This window comes from Astatotilapia calliptera, chromosome 15, assembly GCF_964374335.1.
Source record: "Astatotilapia calliptera chromosome 15, fAstCal68.1, whole genome shotgun sequence".
In the NCBI taxonomy this organism is placed as follows: Eukaryota; Metazoa; Chordata; class Actinopteri; order Cichliformes; family Cichlidae; genus Astatotilapia; species Astatotilapia calliptera.
The window spans coordinates 29,557,684-29,573,479 of NC_137436.1; the positions used below are offsets into that span (position 1 = coordinate 29,557,684).

The 15,796-nt window shown below is 39.1% G+C and overlaps 1 long non-coding RNA gene across 1 annotated transcript; it reads right to left on the reverse strand.

Moving 5' to 3' along the window:
• Positions 1-14,547: 14,547 nt before the first annotated feature.
• On the reverse strand, positions 14,548-15,457 carry LOC145420532 (uncharacterized). Its single transcript, XR_013901856.1, has 2 exons — positions 15,317-15,457; positions 14,548-15,232 (listed from the first exon to the last, which is right to left on the reverse strand). It is a non-coding gene; the product is annotated as an uncharacterized LOC145420532 (long non-coding RNA).
• Between the last annotated feature and the right edge of the window lie 339 nt (positions 15,458-15,796).

Consider the following 15,796-nt stretch of genomic DNA (forward strand, 5'->3'; position numbering starts at 1 on the left):
TTTTCTTTCTCTCTGATTGTTGAATAAAAGTATGAGCTATTCTTATTTCTGTTAATGAAGAGACAATGATGATTTGGGGCATCAAAACCACTCTGGCAGCCTCTGAGTTGGTTGGTTACCATTCATGTTTCAGTGAAAGCTGAGTCAGTGCAAGCAAACTCTTGTGTTTGAATCCTGCAGCTTATCACACATTTGATTTCCATGTGTGACAACTGCAAGTGTCCAGAGTGAGGACAGACTGAGGGACCCACTGCTGCACATCATCTGTGAGGCTTTGCACCCCTGATGATCCACCAGGACAAACTCAGCAGTGTGTGAGGAAGAGGAGGAGGAAGAGCCAGCAGCAGCTGACAGATGGAGAGAATAGACAGACTGTTCCCTGTTTGTGAAGGACTGCTAGGACTGTTGTCTGTCCTGAATCAGTCTTATTAGGTAATGTTTAAATCATTTTATCATTCCAGTGTTTTCAGTGTGGGAGAAAGTACTCAGGGCCTTCAAGTTACACACTATGAAAGGCAGCAACAAGTTTAATGTCCAGAAACCTAAAGTATGTATCAGAAGCAGAATGGACCTAAAAATAAATGTTTGTTTCAGTTCTATGAAGCTTTGAGTATTTTGGATTAGTAGCACTGCTGTGTTTGTTACATCATATTGCTGTAATTGTTTATATGCTTTATATATTCTGAGGTAAGTTGATCTATAGTGTTACATCATACTTTATAAGGATGTTATGTGTTTGTATACTTTCTGCCCAGTTTGACCCATTTAGCAGAAGCCAGCCTGTTTAAGGCTCTGATATCTATTCTGTATGACTTAAAGCAGTTATGACATGGTCTGATTTTCTCACCCAATAAAGGAATATTTCATATATCAGTCTACTCTTCATTTTATCAGAAACAGTTTTCACAGCTCGTACATTTGCTTTTTACACATGTATGTAAGCATTGAGCTAAATGTAATAATGCCAACATATTAAACGAACAATACTTGTCTCTTATGTATAATACATCTGTATATACACTTTTGAGTGAAGATTTAAGGTGATAGGAAATATGAATAACTGCAACTTGAATCTTTGACCCAGAGTTCACGCTCACTGCTGTAATATATATATCTATATATATATATATATATATATATATATATATATATATATATATATATATATATATATATATATCTATATATATATATCATAATCTGACAATACTATAATATTGTCCATATTTTATTTACATTACCACAGTGAGATGATCTTAGTCTCATGACCAACATTAGCTAATTGTTATTTACTAACTAATATTAAAATGACTGTTTAGTACAGAAATGAAGCCCAACAATCATGTTTTACAGTCCTGTGGTCTCAGCCTCAGATACTCAACTAATCAAAGTGATGTCATGACAAAAATGAATGACCAACAAAACATTTTTTCTCCTTCATTTCTGTCAAACAAAGGTGTATGTAACGTTTCCAGCGGTTAGTATCATGGTTGCTAGGCAACCTGAACAGCACGACGAAGGCTAGACCATCCCATTTCACAAGCCTCTCACTTCCGCACTTCTCGTACTTATAGTACGCACTGTACGTAGTACGGGTAGGGCACGTACTTCAAGCGTGCAGACCCTGAATTGGGACACAGCCTAAGACCCCTGCCGTATGGTGTTCATGCAGTTTTCTACCCCACAGTTACAGCATGTCTGACTGCCTGTTCAGCATATGAGGAGTTTAAGCATGTGATGACAAAGGCCTTCCATTATGGTGTTTGTCACAGACATCTGGATGATCATTTGGAATAAACTAAAAACTTGTTACTTCATTTTTTATCTTTATTATTATTATTGTTCTTATTTTACATTTTTCATTGTTAGGCATTAGCTTTATTTGTAGTAGTCCTTTCCAACTTCTTTCCCTCTTCCATGTTACTGTGTCAGCTTGTCAGCATCTATTTAGGGTTGGGAGTGGAACAGAAAGTAAGGAAATCCAAAGTGCCATTAAAACCAGGAGAGGTTCTTATATTTCAGAAGAAGGGATTAATTCAAAAGAAATGACCTCAATGCCATATTTTATTTAGGAACCCTAGAGAGCACTTTGCAAAATAACACATTCTTATAATTTCACCCTCAGCTACGACTGTCAGTGAAGGTGATGTAGGTACAGAGCATGTGAGAGTGGTTAAGTTAATGTGTCTTGTCTAGATGAAGGCACAAGAGGGATCAATGGCAAGGCGTAGAGATTCAGTATCTTCAGTCTTCAGTGGACACTCCATTTCTGGCACAAAACACCTGTAACAGATGGTCGATTTAGGAGGTGACCTGACAACTTCAGCCTGTCAAACATAGCAATGGAGTAGTATGTTAAAAAAAAATCTAATTAAGCATGCACTCAGTACCCTAAGAATTATTATGGCAGTTAAACACAGTGACAGTTATATATCATATTATATCACTTCAAACAGAGGTGATCCAGTAATGCTGTATTAATGAATTAGACTAACTATTCCCTTTAGCTAAAGTTATTAAGTTAGCTAAAGAGTTGGGATGCTGTGTAAGACATAAATAAAGCTAAAATACAAAGGTTTGGACACTGTTTTGCATGTTTCCCTACTGTAGGGGTCTCTGCAAGCATACAGAGGGGGTACTCTGAGAGGGTACAAGATGACAACTTTGGAATTCTACTAGAAACAGTCGATTGTATTTGTTTGTCAAAGCTGAATCCAGGGCAAACTATGCTAAATTTGCGTTTTCAGCTAACAGCTACATAAGGCATAAAAGTTACTGTACGGCTATCATTTGTTAACATGACGCTTGTTCTTATACATGTAATACATTTATTACCAACCTGAGAGTTTATCCGCTGGTGATTCGACATGACGAATGACTTCTGAAGTCTTAATTCAGCTCAAGATGCTGTAGATTCCCGTCAGTAACACTTTCGGTCCGCTAGTAAAACGTAGTTCTATTAATCTGCGCTTGAACCGGAACCAGATGTAAGTCCCAAAAAACGGAATTTTGGAACTGAAACTGAATGGCGAGAAGTGAATCTGAAATCATTTGAGAGCTAATTTTTTAAAGGATAAAATACGGTTTCAAAGCAAATTATTTATTTATTTATTTATTTATTTAGGACAGTACATGTTAATGAACATAAATGTAAAAAAAAATTACATGAATGTAAACATACCAGATTATAGCCAAGGACTAATTTCCATCTGTTGTCCTTAAGCATAAAAAATAGACATAATAATTCATAAAAATTCATCATTCATTCATAATAAAAACTCCATCACCAAACTTACACATACACACCATTCTGTTCCCAAATAAAACATTAAAACTATACAACTCATACATGATCACACACTTGATTTGTCCATAACCAGTTTTTAACCTTTGCCTTAAACAAATTGAGTGTAGAGCATTTTCTAATGGGTTGAGGAAGACTGTTCCACAGATGGCCACCCTTGACAGAGAGGACGTTCTGCCCAAATGCTGTGGGGTATAAACAAGTCTCCTCGGATTGAAGCTCGAGTGGTCCTGTCTGAGCTTTCTTTATGCTTAATGAACTGCTTTAGTGGTGGAGCAAGGGAGTGTAAGACTTTATATACTAAACACACTCTTTTAAGTTTCATTAGGTTATTGAAGTTCAGTAATTAATGTTTTTTTAACACATGACAGTGGTGGTGGGAAGTCGGTTTTTTGTCAAGTAGTTTTAAACTTCTTTTATAAATGTTTTCAATAGTTTTAAGTGTTGTTGGACAAGCAAGTGACCAGGACGTCAAACAATAGTCCATATGAGAGATGATCATTGAGTAAAAATGTTTTTGCAACATTCATATTTAAATTATTACGTATATGATTAAAATTTCGATTATTAAAATTAATTTTCAAAATCTAAAATTCAATTTCAATTTAGTGATGATCATTTTCAAACCAATAAATTGAATTTCAAATTAGGCTAATTCATATTCAGTTTGTAAAAGCATTTGTTCAAGTTACAATTCAGATTCAATCCTAGCAATTCAAATTCGAATTTAACTTATTCAAATTCAGTTTCTGATGGCACAGATTTCTGCCCACATTTCAAGGCCTACCTGGGCATTCTGTGAGATGTTACAGTGAGAGTAACATGCAGACTGGCTCAGCCGCTTCTGTTTTGTATATAGATTTTTGTGTTTTGTTTTGAATTAAGTCAGTTGTTTATTTTCTTTGTAAATAATCTTTTGTGCACCTGGGAGGCCGGCAGAATAAACTATACACACCGAATGCTTCCTGACTACGCCTGCATTTTTTCGGGAGAAGTTTAGGAGCAACATGTACATTTAAAATTTACGTTGACATATGTTTATATATTGTGTTTTTATAGTTATAGTTATCTCGAGATCTTGAAGGATTGCATGGGAGCAAGTCTCAGGTGGGTGAAAACCTCTCTTCCCTTTTTGTTCAAACAAAAAGTGTACGTGGACTGACATATTTGTGGGATCATAAATTCCGCTTGAGTTGTCACACAATCAACATGAGCCATGTGAAAAAAGGAACAAGTTTTTACGTTAAGGGCCAAGGTCTGAAACTTCTGTAAGACAATGCCCAACCATCTGTCTAAGCTAATTATAGGCCAATCTCCAACCTTCCTTTCATTTCAGAAATCATTGAGAAAGTAGTTGTCAAACTGCCAGCAGATCATCTGCAGAGGAATGGCTTATTTGAAGAGTTTCAGTCAGGTTTCAGAGACTGTCCTCTCCCCCTTCCTCTTCACCCTCTACACCACAGACTTCAGCCACTGCACAGAGACCTGCCATCTTCAGAAGTTTTCTGATGACTCTGCGGTGGTTGCATCAGCAGGGATGATGAGACAGAGTACCGGGCTGTGGTCGACTCCTTTGTCACGTGGTGTGAGCAGAATCATCTGCAGCTCAACGTGGCAAAGACCAAGGAACTGATCGTGGACTTCAGGAAGACCAGGAAACACTTGACCCCTGTTTCAATCCAGGGGGTCAGTGTTGACATTGTAGAGGACTATAAATACCTTGGAGTACACATTGACAATAAACTGGACTGGGCTAAAAACACCACAGCACTTTACAGGAAGGGCCAGAGTCGTCTCTATTTTTTGAGGCGACTGAGGTCCTTCAACATATGCCGGAAAATGCTGAGGATTTTCTATGAGTCTGTTGTGGCCAGTGCAATCCTCTATGCTGTTGCATGCTGGGGGAGCAGGCTGAGGGTCGCAGATGCCAACAGACTCAATAAACTAATCCGTAAGGCCAGCAATGTTGTGGGGATGGAGCTGGACTGAGATTATGGATGCTGTCCAAGATAAAGACAATGTTGGATAACACCTCCCACCCACTCCATGACATGCTGGTCAGTCACAGGAGCATGTTCAGTGAGAGACTGAGATTACCGAAAAGCACCACTGAACGACACAGGAAATCTTTCCTGCCTGTGGCCATCTCCCTGTACAACGCATCCACTTAACACACTGTTTGCTGCTATAACTACACGTTTCTTTTTCAGCTATTTATTTATGAGTGACTTATGTATGCATGTATGTATGTATATATATATATGTATATATTGTACTATTCTTAGTTAGTGTATTGTCTGTCTTGTCTTAATGTTGGTTTATAATGGAGCACTGTAAAAAAAATAATTTCCCCCAGGGATCAATAAAGTATTCTGATTCTGATTCTGATTACAGCACAGAAACAGCTTTAGTGAAGGTTACAAATGATCTTCTTATGGCCTCTGACAGTGGACTCATCTCTGTGCTTGTCCTGCTAGACCTCAGTGCAGCGTTCGGTACTGTTGACCATGATGTTCTATTAGAACGATTAGAGCACGCTGTAGGTATTACAGGTACTGCACTGCAGTGGTTTGTATCATATCTATCTAATAGATTCCAATTTGTTCATCTAAATGGAGAGTCCTCTTCACACACTGAGGTCAATTATGGTGTTCCACAGGGTTCAGTGCTAGGACCAATTCTGTTTACATTATGCATACTTCCCTTAGGCAGTATCATTAGAAGACATAGTATACATTTTCACTGCTATGCAGATGACACCCAGCTCTATCTGTCTATGAAGCCAGATAACACACACCAAATAGTTAAACGGCAGGAATGTCTTAAAGATGTAAAGACCTGGATGGCCTCTAATTTTCTGCTTCTAAATTAAAATAAAACTAAAGGTTATTGTACTCGGCCCTGAAAATTTTAGAAATATGGTATCTAACCAGATTCTTACTCTGGATGGCATTACCTTGGCCTCCAGTAACACTGTGAGGAACCTTGGAGTCATTTTTGACCAGGACATGTCCTTCAGTGCACATTAAACAAATATGTAAGACTGCTTTCTTCCATTTGCGTACTTACAGGGACTAGAAAGAGAGAGCAGATTTCTCCTTTTTTGGCTTCCCTTCATTGGCTTCCTTTTAAATCCAGAATTGAATTCAAAATCCTGCTCCTCACATACAAGGTCTTAAATAATCAGGTCCCATCTTATCTTAATGACCTTGTAGTACTATATCACCCTATTAGAGCACTTCACTCTCGCACTGCAGGCTTACTTGTTGTTCCTAGAGTATTTAAAAGTAGAATGGGAGGTAGAACCTTCAGTTTTCAGGCCCCTTTTTTGTGGAACCAGCTTCCAATTTGGATTGGACAGACACTATCTCTACTTTTAAGATTAGGCTTAAAACTTTCCTTTTTGCTAAAGCATATAGTTAGGGCTGGATCAGCTGACCCTGAATCCTCCCTTAGTTATGCTGCAATAAACGTAGGCTGCCGGGGGATTCCCATGATGCATTGAGTTTTTCCTTTCCAGTCACCTTTCTCACTCACTGTGTGTTTGTAGACCTCTCTGCACTGAATCATCCTTGTTATTAATCTCTGTCTCTCTTCCACAGCATGTCTTTCATCCTGTTTTCCTTCTCTTACCCCAACCGGTCGCAGCAGATGGCCGCCCCTCCCTGAGCCTGGTTCTGCCGGAGGTTTCTTCCTGTTAAAAGGGAGTTTTTCCTTCCCACTGTCGCCAAAGTGCTTGCTCATAGGGGGTCATATAACTGTTGGGGTTTTCTCTGTATCTATTATTGTAGGATCTACTGTACAATATAATGCGCCTTGAGGCGACTGTTGTTGTGATTTGGCGCTATATAAATAAAATTGAATTGAATTGAAATTGACTGTCAGCTTTTGAGGTCGCCTGACAGAAGGTATGAATGGGGATTTAAATTCAAATCCAATTTATTTATATTGCACGTTTAAAAACAGAAAGTTTAACCAAGGTACTGTACAGACACAAAAACACGGTATAAAACAAAAGATAAAACCACTCACATAAAATAAAACAAAGACAATAAAAGGAGCATATTAACTCACACCAGTCCAAATGCTATTGAAAAAAGACATGTTTTCAAAAGAGACTTAAAAACAGGAAGTGAAGATGCCTGTTGAATATTTAAAGGCAATGTATTCCAAAGTTTGTGAGTCACAATTGAAAAACCTTGTTCTCCTCTAAGTTTCTAGCAAAGTGGGTCTAGTTTGCCAGTGATGCAGCAGCAGCTCCTGAGTGAATGAACATGGTGCAATAAAAGTATTTTTAGAAGTACATTTTTCCAAACACTTACATTAACTTAAATTTACTTTAGTAGGGTTAGGGGTTGCCACTTCAGTATGCAGAGAAGTTATGTACTCTTGATAATGACCTACTAATTTTATTCAGGTGTGTTGCAACAGGGACACGTGGAAAAGTTTCAGGACACCGGCCCTCGAGGAGTTAAAGACCCCTGATCTAGCAATCTATGCTATGATCAGGGGTTTTGTTGTTGGGTGATCGTGGCTCACGAGTTGGGAGTTTGCTTTGTAATCGGAAGGTTGTTTGTTCGAGCCCCGGCTCGGACAGTCTCAGTCGTTGTGTCCTTGGGCAAGACACTTCACCCATTGCCTACTGGTGGTAGTCAAAGGGCTCGGTGGCGCCAGTGTCCGGCAGCCTCGCCTCTATCGGTGCGCCCCAGGGTGGCTGTGGTTACAATGTAGCTTGCCATCATCAGTGTGTGAATGGGTGGGTGACTGGATGTGTAAAGTGCTTTGGGTCCTTAGGTACTAGTAAAACGCTATACAAATACAGGCCATTTACCATTTTGTTGTTTTTTGTACACAGGCTACTTTAAAATTTACAGCCATGCCATAAATGTTGTCATATTTTTTGTAAACAGATGAAAAAAGTTTAGTTCATTATCTTAGATATCACAGAGCTGCACTGATGCTGCTTTCAAAGGCAGGTACTGAATAAAAAGTGCTGTTCTGCATAATTGTAAGCATATTTTCATCAATACTAAGCTTTCATTTGTTTCATAATTCTCCATGTACTGCTTTCTGTTTCTGTGTCTGTTACCACACAAGCAATCAGCATGGTGCCGCTCACTGCTGCCAAAGCTGCCTCTGTCCAAACAGACAGCCAGTGTCTGAGCAACACTATATTGATTCTCATCAAATTTCTATCTTTGCAGAGAGCTACCACGTCATTCTAAGGAACATGGGGGAAATGGGTGCAGGTTCAATGGAAAACCAGTCTGTCTTTGGCCAGAGCTTTTATGAAAAAGAAGTAATAATACTACTACTACTACTGATAATAATAATAATAATAATAATAATAATAATAATAATAATAATGTATACGTTATTGATCCTCGTGGGGAAATTCCTCTCTGCAATTAACCCATTCACTCAGTGAAGTTCATAAAATCACTGCTTCATGTGTCCTCAGATACATAAATTACCCTAAATGGGCAGTTTATTATACTTATATTAATCTTATCTAATAAAAACAAAAACAAAAAATGAAAAACTATGAGAAAAATGTCTTCAGCAAAATGTCTTCTAGTTCCTACTGACTTTTGCCACAAAAACACTCAGTTCAAAGAGCAAATCATTTTCTGGCTTGATATAGTTCTATGTGGGTTTCACTTTTCAGACAAGCTACATCCATCTTTTATTCTATCTATGGCTATTATATGATTTGCTGATCGCTAAAATGTACAATATGCGTAAGTGGGTATCATAAATCATGCTGGCTGGTTATATCATTCAGATAGTTAGCCAACTAGTCACTTAGAATTAATATTGTTAGTGCACGATGTTAGCTGATGAGGCACAGAAAGTATTGATGAATTTTATCTACCCAAGATTTTGTTATGTCTGATAGCTTGCTTTTGTACATGTAAGCAGACATGCTAGTTTAAAATGAGATTTGATCCCCAAATCCAAACAGTTGTTCCACATATCAAAAGGCTTGCTAATGTTGACTATTTTCCTCTGATGTCAAATTACATTTTGGCCAGACAAAGTATACAAAACTGTTATTCTTAATGTAAATGCCAGTAACACTGTGTTAAATTTAATTTTACATAGTGCTACTTTGGCAGCGTGGTGGCACGGTGGCTAGCACTATTGCCGCACAACAAGAAGGTCCCGAGTTCAATTCCGCCATCAGGCTGGGGTCTTTCTATGTGTAGATTGCATGGGTTCTCCCTGGGTACTCTGCCTTCCTCCCCCAAAGACATCCAGTTAGTGGGAATAGATTAATAGATCAATCTAAATTGCCAATAGGTGCGAATGGTTGTTTGTCTCTGTGTGTTAGCCCTGTGACATACTGGTGACCTGTCCAGGGTGTACCCTGCCTCTGGCCCTATGACAGCTGGGATAATCTCTGGCCTACGACTGAGTTAACATTAGCTAACATGGATAAATAAATCTAGTTGTTGTTGTTGTTACAAGGAAAATATATCTGAATTTGTATGAGTATTCTTTTTGTTGTCCTTTTTTGTCTTCATGGTTGTTGTGCTAGAAGCTAGCAGTTTCTTAATCTTTGTAGTTAGCAGAATATACTCGCTATACCAACCAGCTATTATTGCTCATTGATAATAGTGAAGGTGGAAACAAGGAGAGAATCAAAAGTGAGCATAACTGGGATTGCCTTTTGATTTGTAATAGATCTCAAGCTGTTGGAGACACCCAAAATAACCTAAGAAAGTTTATTTTTGGAATTACATTCAAGTCATTTCACACATTGTTAATACAAAGTGCTAATACTTGAAAGGTTGCCTAATACATAGTTAAAATACTTAAAAATCATAATTATAATAAGAGTCACTGGCCTAATTTTACAGCTTTACCTATCATTTCTGCCACTTTATCTCTCGGTTCATTTTTCATGCATTCCCAGACGTTATATGCCCTACTTAACATTGCTGGTGAAGAGGCTCATTAGTAAAATTAGACTTGATTAGTTCCCCATCCAGTTCTTCATCAAAGCAGTCTTCTCTCGATTTGGTCAAATTTCATCTTCACTGCACAGAAAAGTTCCTGACAGTTTCAACATCTGTGCGCTGTGGAGCTTTGCCATTAAAGCTGCCTCACATGTACCGATGGAACTGTAAAAGGCGGAAAACAGAAACAAAAAGTCAAGCAGAGAAACTAGGACGAAGCATGAAAACAGACAGAAAGGGAGGGAGGGAGACATTATTCCCATATCTAACATTTGAAAAGCTTTGATGAAATGATTACTGATATACAAGTCAAACGTGTCTGGGAAGGTTATTGATTTTACATCTGCTGTCAGACATTAAAAAGAGTCATAAAAAGCAGCTGCACAAACCTTTTGTCACTGAGTGGCATCATGAACAGAAAAATGTTTATTTATATAACCATGTTAAAAATGTATCAAAAAGTTTAGAAAGGTTATCAATCATATAAAGAGGAAATACTTATTCAGTAAATAAAATATAAATGAAGAAAAACAAAAGCCATGTCTAAATAAGAAGTTCTGTACTTCTATACTTCTGTACAGTGACCTCGCCCCCAGAGATAGGTGAGTCGTCTCCCTCATCCCCAGACTCTGTCTCCTCCACAGAAGACGTGCCAGTGGGATTAAGGAGCTTCTTGAAGTATTCCTTCCTATCAGCTGCCTCCGAAGTGCCACAGCTTAACTTCACCTCTGGTGTCCACCATTTGGTTCAGGGGTTACCACCACGACAGGCAGTACTTCGCAGCTGCAGCTGAGTGCAATGGCTTTGGCAATGGAGGTGCTGAACACAGTCCATTCGGACTCAGTGTCCCCAGTCTCCCTTGGAATGCTGTTGAAGCTCTGCTGGAGGTGTGCATTAAAGACCTCGTGATCGGGGCCTCTGCTAGGCGTCCCCTCACTATACATTTAGGTGTGCCAGGACCTGCTTTCTCCCATACTAATTAGAGGAAGAGAGGTGAGAGATACAGGTCTACCAATGATAATGATCTTTCAAAGGCATGTTTGGTTCCATTGGTTCATCCTTTCGATGATTAAGGTCTATATGGCAGCCATTTAAGCCTCCCATGAGGACTACATAGATGGTTCAGTGAGTTAATACCTGCTAGTCTGTCATTTTATGAGAACAGTACATGGGCTCCTCCCAAGTTTCACAGTCACCATTTGAACCACTAAGTTAAGTGGTTGTAAAAAGTTGTCTTTAAAGATGGTCCTTTTCCTGGCTCTTACATAAGAAAAATACATCAGCAGTATTCAAGTACACAAATCACACAGGGTAATTCCAGGGTTACACTCAGGCCTTTAGGAGATCTAACCAGCTAACCACCATTTATTCCATGAGCTGATGTTTTCAGAGAACAGGGGTTATGAGATAAATATTCTTAAGTTTTAATGACTTGTCACTAACACCAAGAATTTCTCCTCTACCACTTTTGACAGTGTTTATGTTCTAAAGCCCATCCAGTTTTGATTTTGACTGAGTGGTGAGAAAAGCAATAATGAAGAGTGCAGTGGTGTTCTATATGCTATATATATGCTTAATATTAAAAAGTGTTTTTATGTTTATTAAAAAGAAATCTAGGATAAGGCGGTACAGTTTCAATAATTGGCTGTTATCATCTGCAGCAACTTAAGGTTAGTAGTTTGCCCAGTATATTTGGCATGCAGACTGGAATAACCAGGGATCAAACAACCAAGCCTCAAATAAGTAAATGACTACTTCTAAATGACAGCTTTACTAGAGCACATTCTGTGTGTTCTAGTAAACATACAGAACGTAGAACTGAATTGAATACATGAGCTTATTTCCAGTGATACCAATCTAGTTTTTCTGATCCAAAAATAGAATCTAGTCTTCCTAATCAAAGAGTGAAGTCAAGAGTGAAGCTAATGTTGAGTCTGGTTTAGTGTTGTGATTTTATTATATTGCCCATAATATGACACTAAGACAATTAAACCATCAACCTTCCGATTAGTAACTGACCTGATCTACCTCCTGAAGTACAGCCACCCCTAAAAACTAATGCCACTTATTGTTTGCTAGAAGCGAACAAAACTCACTCTTGCTTCCTGGCAATTTGATACCTATTACTCCGTGTCTTTCTGTCACTTTTGTTATTACATGTTACTTTTTTCATACAATTTGGTGTGAAGAAAAAGTGAAGTCCAAAGCAGGTCTACAGGGAGTGCAGAATTATTAGGCAAATGAGTATTTTGTCCACATCATCCTCTTCATGCATGTTGTCTTACTCCAAGCTGCATAGGCTCGAAAGCCTACTACCAATTAAGCATATTAGGTGATGTGCATCTCTGTAATGAGAAGGGGTGTGGTCTAATGACATCAACACCCTATATCAGGTGTGCATAATTACTAGGCAACGTCCTTTCCTTTGGCAAAATGGGTCAAAAGAACGACTTGACAGGCTCAGAAAAGTCAAAAATAGTGAGATATCTTGCAGAGGGATGCAGCAGTCTCAAAATTGCAAAGCTTCTGAAGCGTGATCATCGAACAATCAAGCGCTTCTTTCAAAATAGTCAACAGCGTCACAAGAAGCGTGTGGAAAAACCAAGGCGCAAGATGCCACTTGCCACCAGTTTGGCCATATTTCAGAGCTGCAACATCACTGGAGTGCCCAAAAGCACAAGGTGTGCAATACTCAGAGACATGGCCAAGGTAAGAAAGGCTGAAAGACGACCACCACTGAATAAGACACACAAGCTGAAACGTCAAGACTGGGCCAAGAAATATCTCAAGACTGGTTTTTCTAAGGTTTTATGGACTGATGAAATGAGAGTGAGTCTTGATGGGCCAGATGGATGGGCCCGTGGCTGGATTGGTAAAGGGCAGAGAGCTCCAGTCCAACTCAGACGCCAGCAAGGTGGAGGTGGAGTACTGGTTTGGGCTGGTATCATCAAAGATGAGCTTGTGGGGCCTTTTCGGGTTGAGGATGGAGTCAAGCTCAACTCCCAGTCCTACTGCCAGTTTCTGGAAGACACCTTCTTCAAGCAGTGGTACAGGAAGAAGTCTGCATCCTTCAAGAAAAACATGATTTTCATGCAGGACAATGCTCCATCACACGCGTCCAAGTACTCCACAGCGTGGCTGGCAAGAAAGGGTATAAAAGAAGAAAAACTAATGACATGGCCACCTTGTTCACCTGATCTGAACCCCATTGAGAACCTGTGGTCCATCATCAAATGTGAGATTTACAAGGAGGGAAAACAGTACACCTCTCTGAACAGTGTCTGGGAGGCTGTGGTTGCTGCTGCACGCAATGTTGATGGTGAACAGATCAAAACACTGACAGGATCCGTGGATGGCAGGCTTTTGAGTGTCCTTGCAAAGAAAGGTGGCTATATTGGTCGCTGATTTTTTTTTGTTTTGTTTGTGAATGTCAGAAATGTATATTTGTAAATGTGGAGATGTTATATTGGTTTCACTGGTAAAAATAAATAATTGAAATGGGTATATATTTGTTTTTTGTTAAGTTGCCTAATAATTATGCACAGTAATAGTCACCTGCACACACAGATATCCCCCTAAAATAGCTAAAACTAAAAACAAACTAAAAACTACTTCCAAAAACATTCACCTTTGATATTAATGAGTTTTTTGGGTTCATTGAGAACATGGTTGTTGTTCAATAATAAAATTATTCCTCAAAAATACAACTTGCCTAATAATTCTGCACTCCCTGTACATGCTGACAACACTGTAGCTATACTTGAGTGTCTATAAAAACGATCATGTATATTTATTAGTATTTTTTTTCTGGTGTTCTGTAAAAGCCTAATTTACTGTGGTTTTGGTGTTTTGCTTGTGATTTTTGACACTTGACTAGTTTGTAATATGTATTTTTTTTCAGGCCCTGTAATCTGAGTTACTTTCGAAACCGTGGCGCTATCATTTAACTGTCTTGTGTTTGTCTCTGAATGCATGCATCAGTGAGAGAATTCAGTCTGTGACTCTGGCAGGCACAGAACAGGAACTGAGTGGAAGAGTGTATGACAAACAATTTCAATTTATGAATGCAAATCACATCCCAGTTTCTCTGTCCTTGGTTATCGCTTCCTTTTTTGTGTATAAATATATGTTGCTTTGTGTAAACACAATGACTTTAACAATTTAATCCAGAGCAGATGTAGGCTCGGTCTTCAAGTGCAGACACACACCTGTACATACAGTAGCTTTCAAAAGTATTCGGCCCCCTTGAACTTTTCCACATTTTGTCACATTACAGCCACAAACATGAATCAATTTTATTGGAATTCCACATGAAAGACCAATACAAAGTGGTGTACACGTGAGAAGTGGAACAAAAATCATACATGATTCCAAACATTTTTTTTTTTTACAAATAAATGACTGCAAAGTGGGGTGTGCATAATTATTCAGCCCCCCTGAGTAAATACTTTGTAGAACCACCTTTTGCTGCAATTACAGCTGCCAGTCTTTTAGGGTATGTCTCTACCAGCTTTGCACATCTGAAATCCTTGCCCATTCGTCTTTGCAAAACAGCTCCAGCTCAGTCACATTAAAGAAATTAGTTTAAACCATGGCTCCTCCCCACCTCTTTTAACCAATCAGATAGATGCACATTCTTATACACAAAACTCTGTAAGATAGTTACTTTCCTTTGGGAAGTTGGCTGCAGTTAACTAGTTACAGATTCCAGTTTTCTGAACAGAAGAGATCCATGTACATGTTAATTATTAATCATCCAATTGTCACGAGCTGAAAGCAGGGACTCAAGCGCAGAGCAGGTTGATGTCTCAGAACACGATTTATTTACACACCCGTGCAATAATATATACAGTGACGGGAAATTCAGGGTTCCAGGGGATTAGGGGAAGGCACTCTCTCTCTCACGCTCGCTCACGTCCTCACACGCGTTCGTACCGCGGGGAGGTCACAGGTCCGGGAAGATAAGCTGGAACAGGGAAAGGGAGAAATCACTCACAAATCACGAAGGCATAAAGGTGTAAGACCACGGGAGCTGGAAAGGTAGACTAACGTCAGTAGCGCAATCATCCCGCGATGAGAGGATCTGTGACCCAGCCTCAAATAGAAGACGGATAATCAGCTGATCGCCAACAGCTGTGAGAGCCAAGGGCGGGAGCCAGCTGTGAGCTCCGCCCAGGCAGAGAGATAGGGGGAGAAAGAGAAAAAAAAACACAAGTGTAGCCTTGTGAGGCCGGCTGGGCAGGCACGGGGACCATGACACCAATGTCTTGATAAATACACTAAATGAAGAAGAGTTGTGATTGCTTAAGGTGGATAAATAATAACGTTAACAAACCCTAAACCACAATACAAACCTTTCAGGATCTTCATTATAGCAAAGTTCTAGTTTTTAAAACATTTCAAATGGTTACACAATGTGAACAATCATAGCAGAGTAAGTGAGGCAAAACTAACTCAGAATAAGTGATTTCACCTTAATTAAAAAGGTGTAACACAAAGAAGGTTTGAAGGGCACACTTAAATCAAAGTG